The following is a 24,642-nucleotide window of genomic DNA, read 5'->3' on the forward strand; positions in this document are numbered from 1 at the left end:
TTGTTGTTTTTTTTTCCATGGCTGAATCCCGCACTTCTCTACTTCCGCTCAATACAATGGTTCACATGGTGACCATCAAACTCACTCCCACAAATTATCTCTTGTGGCGTCGTCAGTTTGTTCCCCTGCTTGAAAGTGAGCGTCACAAAGCTCGTCTAGTGGCGCAAGGTTTTTCTCAAAAACATGGCATTGATTTTGAAGAAACTTTTAGTCCCGTTGTTCGACCTGCTTCTATTCGCATTATTTTGTCCCTTGCTGCTATGAATTATTGGCCTTTACGTCAACTTGACGTAAAAAATGCCTTCCTTCATGGGTTTCTCTCTAAGGAAGTCTATATGGAGTAACCCCCAGGCTACATTGATCCACAATTCCCAACTCATGTCTGTCGTTTACAACGTGCTCTTTATGGCCTTAAACAGGCTTCTCGCGCATGGTTTTAGCGTTTCAACCAATTCTTGCTTGGTATTGGGTTTATTGCTAGTCGTGTTGATTCCTCTCTCTTTGTCTATCATAGTCCTCATGGTGTTATTTATCTTCTCCTTTATGTCGATGATATGGTAATAACGAGAAGTAATTCTTCTATGCTGTGTTCTCTCATTGATCGGCTGGCCAAAGAATTTTCCATGAAGGATCTTGGTGATCTACGCTATTTTTTGAGGATTGAAGTTGTTAGAAATGACAAGGGTCTTTTTCTCAGCCAAGCTAAATATACGCTTGATCTGTTGACTCGAGCAGAAATGGTGGATTCCAAACCTATCTCAACTCCTTTTTTGGTGGGATCTCATCTAACTGATTTTGGTACTTTCTATTCAGATGCTACACAGTTTCGTTCTCTACCTGGCGCATTACAATATTTGACTCTTATGCGGCCGGATTTATCCTACAGTGTTAACTCCATATGTCAATAAATGCATGCTCCCACCGTTGATCATTTTAAAGCCTTGAAGCGTATTTTACGCTATATCAAAGGAACCTACCATTATGGCTTGCAACTCTCACGGGATTCCTCTCAGACTTTGCTCGACTATTCTGATGCTGATTGGGCCGGCTGTCCCTTCACTCGGCGATCAACAACCAAATTTGCTATTTATTTTGGTCATAATTTAATTTCATGGTGCTCTGAAAAGCAAACTACCGTTGCACGCTTTAGTGCTGAGGCCAAGTACCAAGCTCTTGCCTCTGTTCCTGCGGAACTCTCATGGACACTTCAACTTCTTCGAGAACTCCATATCACCCTCCCTTCTCCTCCGAGACTCTTATGCGACAACAATAGTGCCATATTCATTGCTTCCAACCCAGTCACCAAATATCGCTCCAAACATATTGATATTGACTATCATTTCTTTCGGGAACTTGTTGCTCGAAGGGTTACTACTTTCGGCTTTGTCCCATCACACCTACAGCTGACCGATGTTTTCAGAAAAGGGTGTCCAAATTGCATTTTTTATTGGATCGTGGCAAGTTGTGCGTATTTCCTCTTTCTACCACGCCAACTTTGAGAGGGGATATTAGAGGACAATCTGATTCCTCTGATTATGACCAAGATATCAGTGATTCTCCAATATTATAGCAGTTTATTTTCCTTGTATATTTGTTTCCATTTTTGTAATTGTACAGCTACTATCTTCTGTCTATAAATGAATATCTCCTCACAGCTTATTGCTTTGAGGCATTTCCTTCTCAGGCAAGATTTAAAACCTTGACTCTTATTGAGAGTGAGTTCATATCTGCTTTTACTATCTCAATTCAAAATAAAAATGTCTTTTAACTAATTTCTAGTCAATCATGCTTTCCCTAATGTCATTGTTGAAATTTCGAAGGAAGAAAATAAAGTCCTTACATCACCTTTCAACTTCCAAGATTTCTCTAAAGTATTGGAGACTTTCACAGACAACAAGAGCTTTAGCATCTTTTGTATTGTTTTCATCATACCTAAGCCCCTTAACATATTTTTATCCAATACTTCTTTGCTTTCTCCTTTTCTTAAAATTGGGTTGGTAGCTTGTGGCCGGTAAGTCCAATAAAGAAATCCTCCAAAGCAGGCACAAGGAAATCAATGGGAAACGTGGTCTTATAGATTGGGTTGGTAGTTTCTTCTATTAAATAATCAATTTGTTCAGTCATTTCTATTCATTGAATTTATTATTATTTTAGGAAACATGGTCTTATAGATCATATTTTTGAAAAAGTTTATCAAAATGTTCATGGAAAAGAATATCACAAACTTTTTTCTTTCCGTTTATCGTGGGTATCCCACCCTTCAGGTGAGACTATCCCACTCTCCCTCCTTTTGTAACTCCTACGTGCAATTGGTTGAGTCGAGGGTCAACCAGGCCCGGGAGGGTGGCCTTGAGGAATTCATAGCTTCATGTGGTTTCTTCTTGAGGAGCTTATCAAGGCTCAGCTTGCCACTAGGCCAACCCCTTGGGGTTAGAATATCATGAACTTCTTCACAAAAACATAATGGAAAAAATTATGAAATCGAACACCAAGAAATCACCCATCAAAGCAATTTTTGTGTAGATCAATTTATATACCTAGAGCGACCCAAACTTTCATGGCTCACAGTGAGCCTATGAGCCCAAAAGATCATGTGACATGAGAAAGGACATGAAACAAAGGAACTACGAAACGATTGATTAGCCGATGGAAGGATCAAGGATGCAACTCAATTTTTTTTAGGTGGAAGGTGTAGTACCAAATGTGCCTCATTATCAAGGAAAGGTGAAAAATCTATTAAGAATCCAATATGGTCTCCCTATGTTTTCAAAATGATGATTTACATTTTTATAAATATTTGAGATATCTCTTTATTATTATTATTTTTAATTTCAATTTGATGATGTACACCCTTGACCTTTGCCTTCTCAAATAAACTAATAAACTAATAAACAACGACATTAATACTCTTATCATCATTATTTCATTATCATATCCAAGAGGTTGAAGATGACTAGTTTTGGCAAAAATTAATAGATTTTTCACTTTTAATTAATTGAGAAATGAACACCGAGTTCAAAGGATATTTCACCGATTTGAAAACTTAAGAACTATCTCAAATATTCACCAAAAAGTGCATGGAGTGCCACTTATATCGTAAATAGGAGAGCTACTTTTAAACTTTGAAGTGGGCTGGCAGCTTCAAAGTTTTTTACTCTTTCAACCGCACCTCACATACAGTCTAATGGTGTGATAGACTACCTTATAAATAGGGGTGGAGTCATGATTTTTTATTTTTTATTTTATTTTATTTTTTTATTTTTTATTTTTTGTAGTGGGGGCAAATTATAGTTAATAGTATACTGCTGAACTTGAAGTTGAATAATTTTGAAGAGGAATTCAGAGTTTTTTTTTTTTTTGGTTATAAGTTGAAGAAAAATATATTTAGATAGTTTCTAATTAGACCATGAGAAAAGGCTCAGTCAAGGTGCAATTTCTTCTTCAAAAAATTGGGAGAAGGGGGCATGTAAAAATAAGTGGTGTCTCAAAGTTCTGTGGAGAGGGGCAAGTGCCCCCACTGCCTCCTTAGTCTTTATTAGCTCCGCCCCTTCTTATAGACCATTTCATCTATTTTAATACCTTTTTGACATTTGACTAGTCAAAATTGTGATACATTACTTTGCTGCTGCTTTTGACTAATAGTTTATAAGGAAAAAAAAAATAAAATGGTGATTTAGCCATATGCCCTTCATGTTTAGACGAAAATTTGAGATACCACTTCTAAGTTTTCAAATTATAACATGCTCCGTTAATGTTGGTCTTCTCTTAAATATAAATGAAATAAAATAACCTAAATGCTCTCATTTTCAATCTTTAGTTAAAAGACTTCTATTTTTAACTAATTCAATTTAATCTTCAATCTATTACTTTCAAACTCTCCTGAATCCCTTATAACCATTATTTAATTATTCGATCCAAAATTCCATCTTTTGATTTCTTCATAAATCTTTTCTTATTCTTAATTGAGTCGTCATGTTGAAGTAGCTACACCAAGTAGAAAAGGACTGATTTTGAAAATGATAAGTTAATTAAAAGTTGAAGACAAGAGAATTTAGGTCATTTTCACTAATTTAAAATATTTAACTAAAATCTGGAGGGAAATATCTTTATCAAGTGTAGATCATAAAAGAAAAATCTTAGAAACATACCATATCCTACTATTTTAATAACAGTCAAAGTCAATAAATCATTTTTGCCTCTCTATATAAGAATGGAGAGAGAGGGAGAGATATATCAAACACAGCCCATTGTTGAAGCACTCTTAAAAACAAGACCATCATATATCCATCCCACCATGGCCAAATATTTCCCCAAACAAATTTTCTTCTTCTTCTTCTTCATCACAATCTTCTTCGTCTCCAATATCGTAGCGGTGGATAGAAAACCACCAGTCCGCTTCTCTCGAACCCTAAACCCAACCGAAATGGGATTTAAACGCGAGAAATTAACTCACCTTTGCTTTTATTTCCACGACATTGTTAGTGGTCCCAACCCCACAGCAATAAGAGTTGCAGCCGCACCAACTACTAATACATCGAGTACATTATTTGGCTCAGTGGTGGTGATCGATAACGCATTAACAGAAGGACCAAAGTCAACAACAAAGGTTATCGGAAGAGCTCAAGGGATCTATGCCTCAGCTTCACAAAGTGATGAGATGGGGCTGTTGATGGTCTTGAATTTTGCCTTCATTGAAGGGAAGTATAATGGGAGTACACTAAGCATACTAGGGAGGAATGCAGTGTTCTCTGAGGTGAGAGAGATGCCTGTTGTTGGAGGAAGTGGAGTTTTTAGGTTTGCTAGAGGGTATGCTGAGGCTAAAACTTCTATGTTTAATCTTACAACTGGTGATGCAATCGTTGAGTATAACGTTTTTGCCTTCCATTATTGATGCCTTATTTATTTTTATTTTTGAAAAAGATATATTGAGCTTTGTCTTCGTTTATTTATTTATTGATGTATTTGTAATAATTTGAGCTGAAATATGCTTTCTTGGTTTTAATTTATAAGTTTTATTGAATCATTTGTCTTCCATTAATAATATTTTTAATATTTTACTTTTGCCTCAATGAAAAACAAACGATCTCCACCGTCCATGGTTTCAAATCTCACGAGTCATCATGGTATTGTTGAGTAACGAGACGGATTAACACCTCTTATGGTTTACACCAGGGGTGGAGTCTGGATTTTTTGCCAGTGGGGGCTAAGTACTAACAATGGTTGACCAATAATTTTGGTTTCCTTCTATATCAATGTTGGGCTCATTGTTGCAAACAATGATTTTCATTTTCAAACAAAAACTTTAGGACGTTCAAAAACTACCATGACCATAATATTAAGTTGTCCAAGAAAATCCTATATGAGGCAAAGAAAGAGTAAGTGAAGCTTATGGCTTCAGTGCTTATAAAGACCTGGATGGCTAGACAACACATGAATCATACACTTAAATATCAGTAGATCATTGCATAAGAATTGATTGATAACAGTCCAAATAACAAAAGCTATCATGATTCCAAGTCAAAATATTAATCTAATTAACGGGCATGCATAAACACCAAACAAAGACCCCTTTTATAAACACCAAGCAAATAGTAAGAGCTCCGAATAATCCTTTTTTACGGTAAACATGTATGAGATTCAATGACTATCAATAATTTGAAAATCTTGGACAAATTTATAGAATTACAGTTAAGTCAATCTATTTTAATAATTTTCCTCTAAAATAAAAAAGATCTTGTGATTGAGCATTTGGTAATCCATCTTATAACATGGTTTTAAAAATCTCGATATTTATCTCATCTCGTTCCCCATCGATACTGAGTTGACTCGTCAAGTTATCTATTATGAATTATATAAATCATTTAACTCTATTTATAACAACTAAATCTATATTCAAATGATTATAATTTTTTTAAAAATAAGGTGGATTAGAAGATGTTAGTCATGGGATTATATTTTGTAAAGATAATAAATATTTTAATTATTAAAAATTAATTATTTTATCATAGAAAACAAAAATCTAGTTGATTTGGCTGAGTTTTATTGGTTCCGTTGATAATTTCAAAATATTGGATGAGTCATAATGGATCTTGAACGAGTCAATGTGAGTGATGGTTCACATTATATTTCCCGATCCTTCTTGAATGATAATATACCAAAATGAGTAATAATAACCGTGAGTTTTTAATAAATTTAAATAATATATATTTATAAAAAATTGCTTAGCAAAAAAAAAATATTTATAAAAAATTATTCCAATTTAAATTATTTGAGTCGTCATTGAAGAAAAGATGAGTTGAACAAGTCAATTCAGTTTATTGTTGCCTAATCAAAATTGAATTAAAAATTAAATTTTTTTTTTGTTTTAGTTAAAACAGATAGATCTTGTTTGTTTTTAGGAATTTAAATATTTTTTATGGATAAGATAATTTAAATACTTTCCTTAAATCAACAGTTAGGGTAAGTTTGATTGCACATGGAAAATAGGGTGGAAAATCAATTTTCATGTGTTTGATTGCATTTCTATATGGAAAATGATTTTCCAACCTCCTCCAAAAGTTCCAAAAAATCTAGACTTCATTTTCCTTCCCAAACCATGAGAAAATGAAATTCATGCTTATTTTTCATCCTCAAATCAAAATCCTAACTTCATCTTCTTCTTCCCCATCACCACCACCACTATAACCACCATTATATTTTCCTTCTTCGTCGTTGTCATCACCAACCACCGCCCTCCAATATTTCTTCTCCTTTTCCTCTCTCCACCACAACCTTCTTCGTCTCTACCCCAACCATCTCCTTCTTCCTCTTCATCTCCTTCTCATTTCCTTTTCTTCTTCTTCATCTTTTTCCCTTTTCCCCTCTTCCCTCCACGCCAACCTCCCTCTCTCTTTCCTCATTCTCCTTATCTTCCCTCTATCCCAACCTTCTTTTTGTGAAAAATTGCAATAGCAAAGATAACACAATCGCACAAGACACAAGGATTTACGTGATTCGACAATGGGCCTACGTCCACGAAATAGAACAAGAACAATCACTATTTTCTCTCTTAAGTTTTATAACCCTATAGATCTCTATTTGTATAAGTGAGAGTTACCAAAATCAGTACAACTCCCCAAAATAGGGACCCCCATAGATCTGTGAAGTACAACAGAATATAAGACATTTACACAATAATCTCCACCTTGGCTTAAATTATGCCACCTTGAAGAAAATGATAAATTCTTCATCTTCCGTACTTCCTTGAGGTACCCTTCCACACCCCCTCACTGCTTATTATGGGGTGCTTCAAAACACATATCAATGAATGTTGAGCAAGCCCAAACAATGCTCGAATTTGATTGTTGTAATTGACTTAGTCATCATATCTGCTGGGTTGTCATTTGTATGAATCTTTTTCAACATAATCTTCTTGTCAGATACTGCATCTCTAATAAAGTGAAAACGAACATCTATATGTTTGGTTCTTGCATGGTAAACTTGATTCTTCGCCAAGTGTATTATACTTTGACTATTGTAGTACAATAACATATTTTCTTGTATAATCCCTGGTTCACATACAAGTCCCCTCAATCAGATTGCTTTTAAGACTGTCATATATTCTACCTATATAGTAGACAAAGTTGTAGTAGGCTATAACATAGATATCCAACTAATGGGTCCACCTACCATTGTAAATAAATATCTAATAGTAGATCTTCTCGTGTTCAAGTCACCGGCAAAGTCTGAATCAACATAATCAACAACTTTGCTTCTCTTTTGGACATCCCTGTTGAATTCAATGCTTACATCCAAGGTACCCTTCAAGTACCTAAAATCTACTTCACCGCTTACCAATGTTCTTTTCCTGGGTTTCCCATATACCGACTAACCATACTGATTGCCTGTGATATGTCAAGTTTAGTACAAACCATAGCATACATAATGCTTCCAATTGCACTAGCATAAGGATTTGGGACATTTGCTCATTTTTTTTATCTGTAACTGGGCACAATTGTGAAGATAGCTTGAAGTGTGATGCTAATAAGGTATTAATTGATTTGAAATTTTGTAAGCCAAATCTTTCACAATAAAAATGATTGCTTTTAACAACACATTTTTAGCGACAGCTAAATAGGCACCTCTATAGAACACGGGCAATTAGAAATTAAAACCTACATGTGCGCGAAAACTAACAAACTTTTGTGAAAAACCTCTCTCCCCATATCATTGAAATTTTGTGAAAAACTCTCTCACCATTTTTTGTAAATCACTTTTGATGGGGTTAGAAGTTTTGGAATAGGCTGATTTTTTGTGAGGACGATCTTTATAGTGAAGAGATCATCCTCACCAAAAATCAGCTCATTTTGAAACTTCTAACCCTACTTTACAAGTTGAAGAATCATGGACCGTCCAATTTTTGTAAATCACTTTTGATGGGGTTAGAAGTTTTGGAATAGGCTGATTTTTGGTAAGGATGATCTCCTCATCATAGAGATCATCCTCACAAAAAATCAGCTCATTCCAAAGCTTATAACCCATGTTTTGAAAAATGGTTGGCAAACTTTAGGGTTGCTGAATTGCCCATATATATATACCCGTTCAGCAACAAACATTTTAGCAAACATTTTGGCAAAACATTTTTCAAAACATGGGTTAGAGGTCTTGGAATGGGCTGATTTTTGGTGAGGATAATCTCTACGGTGAGGAGATCATCCTCACCAAAAATCAGCCCATTCCAAAACTTCTAGCCCCAGTTTAAAGTTGAAAATTCGTGGACCGTCCATTTTTTGTATACCATTTTTGATGGGGTTAGAAGTTTTGGAATGGGCTGATTTTTGGTGATGATGATCTACCTATTGTAGAGATCATCCTCACCAAAAATCAGCCCATTCCAAAACCTCTAACCCATGTTTTGAAAAATGTTTTGCCAAAATGTTTGTTGCTAACATTTATTTCTCTCTTTCCCTTTCTGTATCAAGTTCATCTCAATCTCCTCTTCACATTTTCTAAAGATTTGAAAATCGAAATCGTAGATTTCTTAGCTCTTTGAGGTTTTGAGAATCCTAATCGCAGAATGATGTATGGTTCTTATAACAAAATTTCTATGATTTCTTTCTCTCATTGACTTCGATGGATTTATGGTTTAGGATTAAGTTTTTGTTCTTTATCATTGTATGACATTTGGGGGAAATTTTCATTATAGATTGTTCGAATCTAAGTTAAGTTTGCTAGTTTTAGAGATCGAGATAAACAATATTACTCAATTAGTAGGTACAATCCTGAAATTCTAGATTCTGTGTAATTGATTTGAGATGTGGTAGATTTGACAGTTTTTTTTTGTTCGATTATAAGGGATTTTTTATTTGTAGCATTTGTGATTCGATGTTTCTTCATTTATAGTTTTGTGGTGTTAATAGCTTGATTTGTCATATCGAATTGTTTATTTAGATTTTCTATAATTGGTTAAATATATTTGATTGTTTTGTGTTTTCATTCTAGATGCAGGAGATGGTTTGTTTTTCTTGGTTAAGTATCTTGGGTTTCTTTTAAAGGAGTATAGTTTCCAATTTAGTAATTCGGTGTTCCAGTATAGTGTTGGTTTTATATGTAGGTACTGTTGATTCTTGATTTTGTATGTTTTCGTCAATTGTCTGTGGATATTTGAGGTGCATTGAAATATAATTTTCATCATTTTTTACTATTCATTTGTGATGGTTCCTTCCCTTTTAGTATTAAGCATGGATCCAATTGTTTGGAATCTGGTCCCTTTGCCTTTAGGCTTTTAAAGTGGAGTTTTAATTTAAAGAATAATACTAAACAAACTAAAAAAAATATTCAAATTCACTTAATTGATGTTGAATGGGCATAAGACCATAGATTTTTTCCTTTCATATCTCGGGGAAAAAAATTTATGGTTCTATGCACATTCAACGTTAGTTGAGCGTATTTGAGTATTTCTTTGTAAGTCAGTTTAACATGGTCACTCTAATTTAAATAATATTTGGCATGTTTGTAGATTTGAGACTTAAGAACTTCCCGTTTTGTTAATAAAATCATTTTGAATAATGATTATGTTAACCAAGTATCACGGGCCCAATCTTTGAGTTTTTGACAGTCTTACTGTGTGAGCTATGACACAAGGGACATAATTTAAATTTCGTATCTTTTACAATTGTTGTTAATTTCTATTATCAATTAATTGTTGACGGGCTGCTAATTGTATCTAGCTTGGTGTAGGCTTTTTGTTTCTTGTTTCGTCTACAATTGGTGTAGTCAAATATTGTTATTAGTTTAATCAGAAATTAAAAAAAGAAGAATTAACAATATGGCCTATTCAAAATGATCAGGAGTCTCTTGAACTCCCAAAGGATCTTTGAATATTATTGTTGTCCTTTTTGTCAAGCTTAGAGGTTTTTTTTTTTTTTTTTAAATCATTTTATTCAGATAGGAGATTATTTGTGAGAAAGGGGGGGGGGGGGGGTTATTTTGCATCTAAGGAAGGGTTGATCTTTAGTAAACCCATGTAAGTGAAAAATAAAACTCATGTAAGTGAAATTGCTTAATTCTATTTGTAAACCCATGCAAGTGAAAATATGTTGCATAACTCGTCATGATTTTGAAAACTTTTTATTTACCTTACATAAGTCAATTCTCCAATCTCTCGATACATGTTTTTTCATTTTATATGCATGATAGGTCTATGCAAATACTGATCTTTGAGCTATTTAGTTTGGGTCAGGATCGAGGGATATGAAAAAACAATGTAACATTAATAAATTTTCAAAATATAGGTTAGAAGTTTCAGATTGAACTGATTTTTTGTGAGGATGATCTTTATGATGGGAAGATCATTCGAAAAAAAAAAAAACCAGTCCAATCTGAAACTTCTAACCCCATTAAAAGTGATTTAGAATGTGGACCGTCGATTTTTTGCCAATTTTTGCCAATAATTTGTAAATCACTTTTGATGGATTTAGAAATTTCAGATTGAGCTGATTTTTGTGAGATTGATCTTCTCAACATAGTGACCATCCTCGCAAAAAATCAGCTCAATCAAAAACCTCTAACCCATATTTTGAAAAACCATTGTTTTTACATATATCCCTTGAACCGCCTCCATTTAGTTTATACATATATATATAAGGGGGCGTTCAATGGCTAACTTTTTAGCAAACTTTTTGGCAAAACATTTTTCAAAACATGAGTTAGAGGATTTGGAATGGGCTGATTTTTGGTGAGGATGATCTCTATGGTGAGGAGATCATCATCACCAAAAATCAGCCCATTCCAAAATTTCTAACCCCATCAAAAATAGTTTACAAAAAATGGACGGTCCACGATTTTTCAGCTTGTAAACATGGGTTAGAAGTTTTGGAATGGGCTGATTTTTGGTGAGGGTGATCTCCTCACCGTAGAGATCATCTTCACCAAAACTCAGCCCATTCCAAAACCTCTAACTCATGTTTTGAAAAATGTTTTACCAAAAAGTTTGCTAAAAAGTTTGCCATTGAACGCTACCCATATATATATATATATATATATATAGTTTGAGTTTTCCATGTGTCAATGTATATTGAAATAATGTATTTGGAGCCTCTTTCCATTAAGTATTTGCCTATATCTACCTCAGGGATAAAAGTTGGATTAATAAGTCAAGGCTTAATCAAGAGTACATTGAAAGAGTGAAAGACTTCATTGAGTTTGCAATTACTCACGGAACAACTATCAACGAGATGTTGAAAGGCCCATGTCCTAATTGGAATAATGTCATGTATAAGGATTAAGAAACAACATATGATCATATGATATGTGGTGGTTTTGATAAAAAATTATACTAGATAGTGGTTTCATGAAGAAGGCATAGCAAAATCATCATTCGATACGCATGTGGTGGATATTGAACCCGATGTGAGAGGTGAAGAAGTGAGACATTTATTGTACGATATGTTTGGTATGCACAACACAACTAGTGATATAAGCATTTCGACACAGGCAACAAGGAATGGTAAGAATGCAGATGCTGAGAAATTCTTTAAGTTAGTAAATGTTGTTGAGCAGAAATTGTACCAAGGGTATAAGAAACATACCAAGTTGTCATTCATCGTGAGATTATTTCACATAAAATACCTTACTAGATGGAGTAATAAGTCATTTACCATATTGCTTGATTTGTTGAGAGAGGTACTTCCGAAGATTATTACATTTCTCAATAATTTTACCCAAATTAAGAAAATTATTATAGATTTAGGACTTAATTATAACAAAATTCATGCATGCCCCAACGATTGTATGTTGTATTAGAAGGAGGCTAATAATAAGGATGTTTGTGACATTTGTGAAGTTTCAAAGTGGAAGGAAGATGACCCGTTAGGTGATAAAAGAAAAACCCTTGCTAAGATTTTGTGTCATTTATCGTTGAAACTAAGACTACAAAGGTTGTTTATGTCATCGAAAATTATTTTTGTCATGAGATGACAAGATGATGATTGCATTAAGGATGGGATGTTGAGTCATCCTGTAGACTCTAAAATATGAAAATATTTTGATAGTATTGTAGACACCCCATTTTTGCATTTGCCTAATTTGACAATTTATCACCCGATTGTTATGGATTCCTAATGATCAGCATAAAAGAACTCAAAAGCCTGTGAGTACTGTTCTTGATTCCTTTTGTTTCTAGTTTTTTCATCCCCTTTACTCGTCACAACTCGACATAGAAATTTACGCACGCTTAGGATCGCTACACCTTACACCCGATTTAACAAGCACGTACACTTAGGTTCGTTACATAGTTCAATAACTTAGAGACTTCGCTACATTAGGAAAATATAATTTTGGAACTTAGAAATACTCACATAGTGACTAAAAGAAACCTCACGCTAAAATTCAAAAATTTCGTAAAAATCACCAAAATGACAAAAATACCCTTCATAAATTTTGGACCTTCAAATTTTTTGAAAGTACCTCTATTGCACTCAGAATGTGATTTCGAGTCTAACGAGATCAAAATCGATAAAAACAGAGAAATTCAAGAAGAATCGTCAAAAAATCATAAAAATGACCAAAATCCCCCTCAACATCCAACTCTAACATAGAGACCATGATTCCTAAGTAAATAAAATTCAAATAAAAAATTTAACCAAGAAACCAATTTAAAATCAAAATCAAATTCAAATTGAAAATCAAATTGAAAATTTAATCCAAATTAAAAATCAACAAGTTAAAAATCAAAATCCAATGAAAATTAAAAATGATTCGACCGATTAAAATTTCATCAAAATCAAAATCAAAAGTAATTGATTAATTAAAACTCAAATTAAAATTAAATTGAAAACCAAATTAAAAATCATTCAACCAATTAAAATGTAAAAAATAAAATTAAAATCGAACCGGTCAACCAATCAAAATAAAATCAAATCGACCAACAACCAATAATACAATCAAATTTTAAATTCTAATCAAACAATCAAAATTCAAAATTTAAAATCAAATTGAAATTAATTAAACCATCAAATACAAATTCAAATTTAAATTAAAACATCAAATTAAAATTTAAATCAAAATTCAAACCCAAATAAAATCAATCATCGACCAATCACGACTTGTTAGCAAGAGGTGACCATAGTACGAATAACGTGCGATCATTACCCCTATTCTCCAAAAAAAAAAAAATGAAAATAATAATAATAATAATAATAAACCGTTGGAAGACCCACGTTTTGGCTAACCAACGTCTCCTTCTCTCTCCATGACCTCTTCTCCAATACACCCCCTCTACCTCACGTCCTCACCCCGCTCTCCCTCTTTTTTCCCCACTTCTTCTTCCATCTCTCTCTCTTGACTATAAAGAGTAAGCCACCATGATCAATCAGGAGGAGGAAAAAACGTTTTTTTTTTTCGGGCTGCTCTCTAAAGATAAAAAAAACTACTCCATCTTCTTCTTCTTACACAGAAAAAACTCCATTAAAAAAAAATTGCAACTCTCTCCCATCTCCAACCTCTCTCCCTTCTCTCCCATCTCTCATTCCTCTACGTTTTTTTTTTGAAAAACCATCATAAAACAACAGAGAAAAAAAAACATTTTTGGCGGTCTTCGATATAAAAAAAATGCAACAGCCCAAGATCTTCATTAAAACTTCATCTCCCTCATTTCTCCGATCTCTCCCCTTTCTCTCTCTCTCTTGCGTTTAATGGTAAATCTACCATAAAATAGCAAGATCAGCGATCATTTCATAATAGTAAAAAATGTTTTTTTTTGTTGTCCTTAAAAAAAAAAAAAAAGCAACCTCTTGCTACAGCCCCCTTTGTTGCCCAACGTTTTCGCCACTAACTTTTTCTCCGAACAACCCTATTTTCACCACATTTTTTTTTGCCATTACATTCTTCTCCAACATCTCTCTCCCACTCTCTCTTTACCTACTTCTCTCTCTCTCTCTCTCACTCTCTTTGCTTTCCTTTCACTTCATCAAGCTCTAATAACGAACTGAAATCACAGCCACAGTAACGCAGCACGGCATAACTCACAAGCCATTTGATTATTTTTGAAGGAATCCACGTATCCAAAATTACTCGGTGAAGGTAAATTTATTTTATTTATTTTATTGTTTCTTGATTTTGTATGCATTTGAATTAATTCGTCGATTTTTGGGGCATACATGGCACTAATGGTAACCTTTAAGTTTCCGAAATATTAATGGATCGATTCGCCCATTTTTTTGTTAATAGATAGAATGGCTCATTGAGTGTTCATATTATCAGATTGATTCATCGATTTTTAATATTAATGAGCCAACTCGCTAACATTGATATTAATCAACTTATTGATTTTTTGTACACGTAAAACTTAAAATCGATTTTCTCAATAAAAAATAACGAGTCAACTCACTGATTTTTGTGTCCATTTGGAAGTTCCAAATCAAAATTTTCTATGAAATTGGGCAACGAATCGACTCATTGATTTCTGTGTGCATTGAAAATTTCAAATCAAAATTTTCCATGAAATGGGCACGTGAGTCAACTCACTGATTTTGTGTACATTAGAAGGTTAAAATAGAAATTTTCTATGAAATGGGCACATGACTCAACTCACTAATTTTGTGTACACTGAAAGTTTAAAATCGAAATTTTCTATAAAATAAGTACGTAAGTCAACTCACTGATTTTAGTTCATGTGGCAATTCAAAAAATCAAAATTCTTTGATTAAAATGTGGGTTAATTTACTGATTTTGGTGCACGTAGTGATTTAAAAAATCAAATTCCTTTGATCGAAATTGTTGAGTCGACTCACTGATTTTGGGGCACATGGTGATTAAAAAATCAAATTTTTTGATTAATAATTTGTGTGTTAACTCACTGATTTTGGTACATGTGGCAATTCAAAAAAATCAAATTTCTTTGATTAAAATATGTGGGCTAATTCACTATTTTTAGTGTACGTGGTGATTTAAAAAATAAAATTCCTTTGATTGAAATTGTTGAGTCAACTCACTGATTTTGGGGCACATGGTGATTAAAAAATCAAATTTCTTTGATTAAAATATGTAGGCTAATTCACTGATTTTAGCGCACGTGGTAATTTAAAAAATCAAATTCCTTTGACTGAAATTGTTGAGTCGACTCACTGATTTTAGGGCACATGGTGATTAAAAAATCAAATTTCTTTGATTAATAATTTGTTGGTTAACTCACTGATTTTGGTTCACGTGGCAATTAAAAAAAAATCAAATTTCTTTGATTAAAATATGTGGGCTAATTCACTAATTTTGGTATACGTGATGATTTAAAAAATCAAATTCCTTTGATTGAAATTGTTGAGCCAACTCATTGATTTTGGGGCACATGGTGATTAAAAAATCAAATTTCTTTGATTAAAATATGTGGGTTAATTCACTGATTTTGATGCACGTGGTGACTTAAAAAATCAAATTCCTTTGATTGAAATTGTTGAGTCAACTCACTGATTTTGGGGCACATGGTAATTAAAAAATCAAATTTCTTTGATTAAAATATGTGGGCTAATTCACTGATTTTGGCGCACGTGGTGATTTAAAAAAAATCAAATTTCTTTGATTAAAATTGATGAGTCGACTCACAGATTTTTGCACACATGGCATTAAAGATTGAATTCATACTTGTCAAAAGGTGACTGAATTGATCCATTAATTTTTTGATGCCACATAAGCCTTATTAAATCGTGGGATTCCATCATGCAAAATTCGAGAAATCATGTAATTATTTTAGCCGTAAGATTTGTTTAGTAAATCTGATGCAATTTGATGATGATTGGACCCTGGTTTGATTTTTAGTCTTTGAAAGTTGACCATGAAATATTTTTGAATCGTAGTAAAGATCGATCAATTGATTGGGTGGGTTTGGTGCCTAACACCTTCCGCAACCTGTAATCTGACCCTTTTCCCATTTCTCTTACTTGATCCATTTTGGAGTTATCTGTGGTTCCTAGACCTAAACTAGATGACGACTCCCTATTCTTTAAAAATTCCTGAAATACATAATCAGACCTCTATCTGCTATTTAGCGGATGGCGAAGGTTTAGGCGATTTCAAGTATTAACCCATCTTTTACTTTAGAACCTTGCAAAATTAGACTTGGATTGATGAGTGACGGGTTCACTCCATTCTGGATAATGAGTATTTGCCCATAGCACATGGCCTGTGGTTCTAATTTCGTACAACTTATCACCTTGGATGTGTATAAAACAGTCTTCTATGATGCTATCATTACTTACTCCAAGTTCCCTTGGGCTTGGAAATAACATTGACTTGTACTTAAGATTACTAATAGAAGAATTAAAAGATCTATGTGAAACTGGATTATAGACTTATGATGCCTCGATGAATGAGACATTTTTTATGCATGCGGCATTGATTTGGACCATTAGTGATTTTCCAAGTTATGCCATCTTGTTTGGCTGGAGTATGAAAGGGAAGCTTTTATGTTCTAACTATCACAAGAACACATGCAGTCGTTACTTGTATAAGGGTCGAAAACACTATTACATGAGGCATCGTCGATTCTTATCAATTGATCAAAAATTTTGATGTGATAAAAAATCATTTGATGGTAATGTAGAGTCCAGATCTGCTCCAATTCCAATGTTTGAGTTTGATGTGTTGAATCAATTCAATGAAATTACTTTTAGATTAGGTAAACATATTGGTAGTAAGCAGTCACGACAAGCGAGTGAAAATAACATGCCATATACTTAGAAGAAATTGAGTATATTATTTGAGAAACATAATTTATTAAGACACAGTCTAGATATAATGTATATTGAGAAGAATATCTATGATAATGTGCTTGGTACATTGATGAATATTGAAGGAAAGTCGAAAAATAGCTTAAAAGCTCTTTTTGACTTGGTAGATATAGGTGTGAGATACTCTTTTCACCCATGAGTGCTACCTGGTACAAATAAAACTTATCTTCCTACTACTTTGCTTCTCTATGGATAAGAGTGAGAAATAATTGTTTTGTAAAGTGTTGAAGAGTATGAAGGTTCTAGATGGTTATTCTTCAAATATTGCAAGACTTATCAATATAAGAGAATGCAAAATATTAGGACTAAAGAGCCACGACTCACATGTTGTAATGTAGTAATTTCTACCATTGGCTGTGAGGAAATTGTTACCTAAGAATGTGAGTTCAGTACTGATTAAATTAAGTAATTTCTTTAGAGAATTATATTCCAAAGTCTATTGAGAACAAGATATGATACAATTGGAAGAATGCATTGTGCTTACACTTTGTCATTTGGAAAGGATTTTTCTATCAACATTTTTTGATATTATAATGTCATTGCCCATCCATTCGGCCATGGAGATGAAGTTCAGCGGACCTGTCCAAAATTGTTGGATGCATCCCGTTGAAAGGTCTTTCATACCTTCTAAGTTATCAAAGATCTACTTTTTTTATTTTATAAGTTATCAAACATCTATGTGACTTATTGTACTTCCATATTTTCACTTAGACTATATTTTTAAAATCTTAGCCGAGTCAATTAGGATTTTGTATTTTTGTAGTTAAACTAACTATCAACTTTTGTGTTCATATAATTTAAGCATGTAAGTTATAAATACAATTATAATGTAAATTTTTTTTTCTAAAAGATCAGTTTAAATGATTATAATATATGTTAGAAAAATGTTGATACATGAGGTTCAAAACTTTTCGAAGTTTTGATCTCATTTACGTGGGTTAAAGAGTCGCCACCATTCAAATAGTTTGAGTGTGAATGGACATCGTAAAATAAGTTTTGAAATTGTGGTTTTTGGGCTTATAGTGACTCACATATCCTAAGGTAAATAAAATGTTTATCTAAAGAACTAAGTAAGGAGGTTCGATTGAGGGACAAGAAAGGTGTTAGGCTCCTTATCCCAACCATCAAGAGATGGTTACCATTGTATGGCTACAAAATGAAGTACACAACTATTTTTTGTGTTTTGAAAATAGAGGGGATTATAGAGAATTTAAGGGAAAAATCAACTATTGTTCTGTTTTGTAAAATGGAAAAATCAAGACAATGAGCAAGCCACTACTAGAAGTAGATGCTTGCTAGATTTTTTTTGTGGGCTTAGGATTTTGGTGGTAATTCACTTGGATTCCACCATTTTGAGTCCTCAAGCACTAATTTCTACCCATGTGTTCCCGTGTGAATTTTTATTTATTGATTTGGTCTATAGGTGGTGTTCATAGATTGAACAAGATCTTATGCATGAAAGATGTTCTTTACTTTGGAACTAGTTTTATTGGCTTTAAAGGTTAGATATAGACCCATAGGAACCTACACCTTAACTCATAGCCTTTTGGAAGTTGTATGTGTATGCATGTATGGACTTATAAAAAGAAGATTACCTTATAGATGATTTACTCTCTAGCTCTTAAGCCATAAAGAAAGCAAGAAAATAAATCAAACTAGGAAATTAAATTGCATAGAAGTAAAGTAACTTTAAGCTAGTAATATGAATTGAAGGTTCTCATGAACTTGTAATGATAAGGATCCTCCCATAGGGGATTCTCAACCCAAGTAAGCCATAGAATCATTTATTACTACTAGAAACAAGATTGGACATATAGGTGGTGAGGATCTTCCAACTAGGGGATTAACTCTCAACCCAACCTTGCCAAGCAAATGGAAAAAAAAAAAAAAACAACAACAACAAAAGGAAGTAAACTATATTGCTTGAAATTAAATGTACATGAAATAAAAGGAAGGGAGGTGATAGAAAAGGGAAGTTTAACTTTAAAGAGAAATATAAATTTAACACCCCACCTTAGTGCTTTCTTCTTCTTATTGTTTTTAGCTTCTAGGAATAGTTAGAGACTATTTGGACAAAATTTTGGGGGTGTTTAGAGAGTTTAGAGAAAGAAATTTGACAAAGTTTGGGAGTTTAAAACTTCTCTTTGATTGTCTTTTATACTCCCATGAATTTTAACAATTATGATGATCAAATGATAAGATTGTAAAAGACAACAAGATTCTATAGAATTCTTGAGGGATATTAAAATAGTCCAAGGATTTTGACTTTAACTCGATTTAGAGAGAAATAAGATAAGTGGCATGTAACTAAAGGATGAGTTTTGGATTTTTTTTTCCACTTAGCTTAAAAAAGTCTCCAACAACTTGAGGGTAGGGAGGAGGGAGGTCTTTGCACTCAAATTCTAGAGCTTTCTCTATGTAGGATAAAATGATCATGAGCTCTTGAATTGAGTCAAATTATATTGAATCTCATGAATCCTCTTGGGTTTTGACGAAAGCTACAAGGGCACAAGAGTAATCCTCTCTTAACGTGTCTTAACAAATCAATGTTAGAGAGGTAAGACCAAGTTTGACTTGGGGTCAAGATTAGAAGAAAAAGAAGATTATCAAAGTTAGTGCAAAAATCTCGTGCACGCATGGGCTGTGTAATTGTCCAACTGAATTGGCTTTTGGTGAGCAATAGTTAGAATAAAATTGCTTTGCATGTAGGTAAGCAAAAGGCAGTGCAAAAATGTCTTGAACTTTTCTAATAATGTTCTCCTATTGAATTGAGATGAAGATTTTAGATGATTGATCAAGAAATGACATTTTCTTTCATTTAAGATTTTATGCTTTCTATCTCTCTTTCATTCTTAAAGAAGAAAAATGTGATACTTTTAACAAGGGTTTCTTTCTAACGAAAATTGTAAAAGAGAATGATTAAGAGAGAAATTGTTGACCTTATTCATTCTTATTTGACACGATAATAAATTTGATTAATTGATGTGTTATAATGAAAAGTTGGTGTGGCAATAGAAGTTCTCTTATGTTTTCTATTTTTAATGTCCTATTTTACTTTGGAAAAAGAGAGGTGGGACAAAGGGCTTCTAGATCTAGTTAAAAATTGAGTTTCCTAAAACATTGATTTTAACATCTTCGAAAAAAAAAAAAAAATAAGGGAAAAAGATATTCTTCTCATAATGAAAATTAGAGTTTTGGAAGGAACCGAGGGACTCTTCCCATAAAGGGAGACCATCATAGCTCATGTTAACGATAAAAAAACCTATCAAATTGTGAAACAAAAAATTTCAATTATACCTTTATTAGATTTGGAAGCGGATCCTTTGTAGCACACAATTCCTATGGCACATATCCAACAGATGAGAGCTATCTTAGAAAAAAAGTAGCATCTCAACCTCTTGTGATCATGACACAGATCTGATTTAAAAAAAAAAAAAAAAATTCAAAAAACAGTTATTTCCCTCCAGATCTATGTCTATGAAAATAAATGATTATTGAATACTCAATATTTTAATTGTGGGGATCTAATTGTATGACTGATGTGGGGCTCTTTCAACAGTTGGATCTATGCTACACGAACTGTGTGCTATAGAAGATCTGCTTCCATTAGATTTAGGTAACTATTCAACTCAAATTAAATGGAATGTGTTTCAAATGTGCCTCATCATCAATGAAAGGTGGAAAATCTTTTAAGAATCCAAATACACAAAATTCTTGTATCGTGTTTGACCCGTCCCTTCAAATTTTGGATGAACCCTTTCTTTTACATAGCACATGGTCACTTTATGTTTATAAAACGATGATCTACTTTTTTATGAATATTTGAGATACCTCCCTATATTAGACTGATGAAAAATAACATCGCCCTCATACATCATCATCACTATATTCAAGAGGCTAATGATAACTGGTTTTGGAAAGATAAATCGGAGAATTTTTCTTAGTAATTGATAAAGAACACGCAAGTCGAGATATTTCAATACTTTTGTAACTAAATAAATATCTCAAATATTCACCGAAATGTGGAGAGTCATGTCGTGTGATAGAGAGGGTTCCTGTAAAACTTTGAAGTGGGGTCACAGCTGCAAGATTTTTCCTCCTTGGACTACACACCACACTCGGTCCAATGATGTACCTAGTCTATTTTATAGACAATTTCATTTTTTTATATATATTTTGACATTTGAATAATCAAAATTAAAAGTGACACATCTCCTTGGCTACTATTTTATGAATCAAAAAAGGAAAAATCAAAAACAAAAACAACAATAACAAGAAGAAACCTCTTCATGTCTAGGTGAATATTTGAAATATTCTTATATTTTCAAATGATTAATGTTGGAGTGATCCTAGAGAAAATCATTTCTACCAATTTAAAGTCTCCTTTGGGATTCCTTTTATGTTATGCCAAAATACTTCTTAGGGATAATTTACATTATCTCCATTACTAATTCTTTGTGTACCTTGGTATTCTTACTTGTCCTCTCATTCTTACTTGATCCCCAGTATGATAATGCATACAATAGTCAAACCTTCATACAGTTGATTCTTTGTATTCTTTTCAAATCATGATGACTAATAAATCAAACACATCTATGGGCATGTGCACACTACCACGTCAAGATGTCTCTTGTGTGTCACCCACTCAGGTCACTCCAACATACTCTTTTCAAATTGATGAGAAACTGCTTGATCTTGGTCTTCTCTTTTATATAAGTGATAAAATGACCTAAATACCCTCATTTTCAATCGTTAGTTAAAATCCTTTTGTGATTCTTCCAAAATTAGTCATTTTCTACTTTCATGGTAAATTATTTTTAAAGTCATGATAAATTGACTAAAAATTCTTACTCAACATACTCAACTAATGTGGCATGTGCATGAAACGTTAGATTTTCTTCTCGAGATGCAAAAAAATATCTATGATTCTCTGCACATTCCACCCGGTTGAGTATTTATTTATTTATTTTTTGAGTTAGTTTATCATTATTCTTATTTTTAACCAATTTAATTTCAGCTTGAGTCCATCATTTCCCAACTTCGCTGAACCCCTTACAGTCTCTATTTGACTTTTCTATAAAAAATTACATCTTAGATATTGTTAGAGATACATCCTTTCTTATTCTTAATTCGGTCTTCAAGTTGAAGTAGATACACAGGTCAAAAATGACGGGTTTTGAGAATGTAAGCCAAGGAGGCATTAAACTAGTCTAAAAAGTTTAATTAAAGCATGAAGGGACGTATCTAGATCTAAATCATAAAGTAAATTATACCAAATACTATTATTTTAATAAAAGTCAAAGTCAAGAAATCATAAACCCCATTTATATATATATAGTAGTATGGAGAGAGATGGAGAAACATATGGAACATACACCCCACTGTTGAAGCACCTTGAAAGACCATCATGTATCCCTCCATGGCCAGAAACATCCCCAAACAAAGTTTCTTCTTCTTCTGCTTGTTTATGACAATTTTTTTTGTCTCCAATATCGTTGTGGTGGATGGAAAACCACCAACCCACTTCTCTCGAACCCTAAATCCAAATGAAATGGGATTTAAACGGGAGAAATTAACTCACCTTCACTTTTATTTCCACGATGTCGTTAGTGGTCCCAATGCCACAGCAATAAGAGTTGCAGCCACACCAACTACTAATATTAGATCAAATACAGTGTTCGGTGCGGTGGTAGTGATGGATAATGCATTAACAAAAGGACCAGATTCAACATCAAAGATCATTGGAAGAGCTCAAGGGATATATGTCTCAGCTTCACAAAGTGAGATAGGGTTTTTGATGGCTTTGAATTTTGCTTTCATGGAAGGGAAGTATAATGGAAGTACACTCAGCATATTAGGGAGGAATGCTATTCTCTCTGAGGTGAGAGAGATGCCAGTGGTTGGAGGAAGTGGAGTTTTTAGGTTTGCTAGAGGCTATGCTGAGGCTAAAACTACCATGTTTAATCTTACAAGTCAAGATGCAATCGTTGAGTATGACGTTTTTGTCTTCCATTATTGATGGTTTTTTTTTTTTTTTTTTTTCAAATAAATAAATAAATATATAATTCTCTTGAGCTTTATATTTTTTATTTATTGATGTATTTGTCATAATTTGAGCTTATAAGATGCTTTCTTGTGTTTAATTTATATGTATTCTTGAATCATTGGTCTTCCATTAATAATATTTTACTTTTGCCTCGAGTTCTTGTGAGTATCAACACGGTGTCGTTGAGTACAATGGGACAAATTAATTTACACTGCATCTCAGGCTTCACACCATCTTACAAGATAAACGAGATGACTTGGACATTATTTATAGAATCTCAACCGAGTTACAATAAAACTTGAGCAAGTCAATTGGCATTTTATGTTTTAATTAAATTAATATTTTTTAATATAATTTAAATAAAAATGATCTTGTGATTAATGATCTTGAAACTCCCAGCGATGCATGATGTTAGTTTGAAAAACTCAGAATTTTCTCTAGTAAGGTTATAACTTTATGTAGAGAAGCTCTTAGACCATACACCCTCAGAAATCCGGCTTTGAAGTGGTAAAAATGTTGGAGGAACACTCTATTTTACATGACACGTGGTTTTCTTATGTTTTCTATCGGACTGCTCTATTTGCACCCATCATTTGTGCCAGTGCACCCAATTTCTTTTTAAATCTCATCCAAAGTGTATTATTGGTGGATGGAATGAACACAAATGATGGGTGCAAATAGCCCGGCTCTTACCAAGTGATAGATCTAATTATTTGTAAATATTTGAGATACGTCTTTATTTTTTAAATTGCGAATATAACCTTAGACCTTAGTATTCTCTTATTGACTGATAAGAAATGACATCAATGCCCTCATAATAATAATCATCATCTCATAACCACCATTGTCATCATCGACATTTTCAAGAGGTTGAAGATGTTTAATTTTGGAAAGAAAAATAAAAAATTCGTGGTCATTTATTAAGTCATTTTCAATTAATTAAATTGTGAATACAAAGATAAATGGGGCATGTCACTCAATATTTGATCTTAGAGGTATCTCAAATATTCACGAGAGAAGGGGAGGATTCCTCCAAAACTTTTAAAGTGAGATCGCAACTTCGAGGTTTTTACCTCCACATCACATGTCGTCCAATGATGTGATGGACTATCTTATATGTCATTTTATTTATTTATTTGCTAGCTATTGATTTTCTGATTCAAGTATTTTTCACTCGGTCCGACATGGCAAGGGCATATAACCGTTGATCAGCTTCTTGTCTTTCTCGAAGCATCCCAAAGATATCGATCAATGGTTCTATGCCCTTGCCACATCAGACCAAGTGAAAATACTCGAGTTAGAAAATCACAACTCTTATTTTTTTTTATTTTATACCTT

The 24,642-nt window shown here is 33.2% G+C and overlaps 2 pseudogenes; both read left to right on the top strand.

The window, feature by feature from the left end:
- Window positions 1–4,248: 4,248 nt before the first annotated feature.
- On the top strand, window positions 4,249–4,925 carry LOC147400554 (dirigent protein 22 pseudogene; annotated as a pseudogene).
- A 17,636-nt stretch (window positions 4,926–22,561) lies between these two features.
- LOC147400555 (dirigent protein 22 pseudogene) lies at window positions 22,562–23,282 on the top strand (annotated as a pseudogene).
- The last annotated feature ends 1,360 nt before the right edge of the window (window positions 23,283–24,642 follow it).

This window comes from Akebia trifoliata, chromosome 6 (genome assembly GCF_017979445.1).
Source record: "Akebia trifoliata isolate Shusen 1 chromosome 6, ASM1797944v1, whole genome shotgun sequence".
NCBI classification, from domain to species: Eukaryota; Viridiplantae; Streptophyta; class Magnoliopsida; order Ranunculales; family Lardizabalaceae; genus Akebia; species Akebia trifoliata.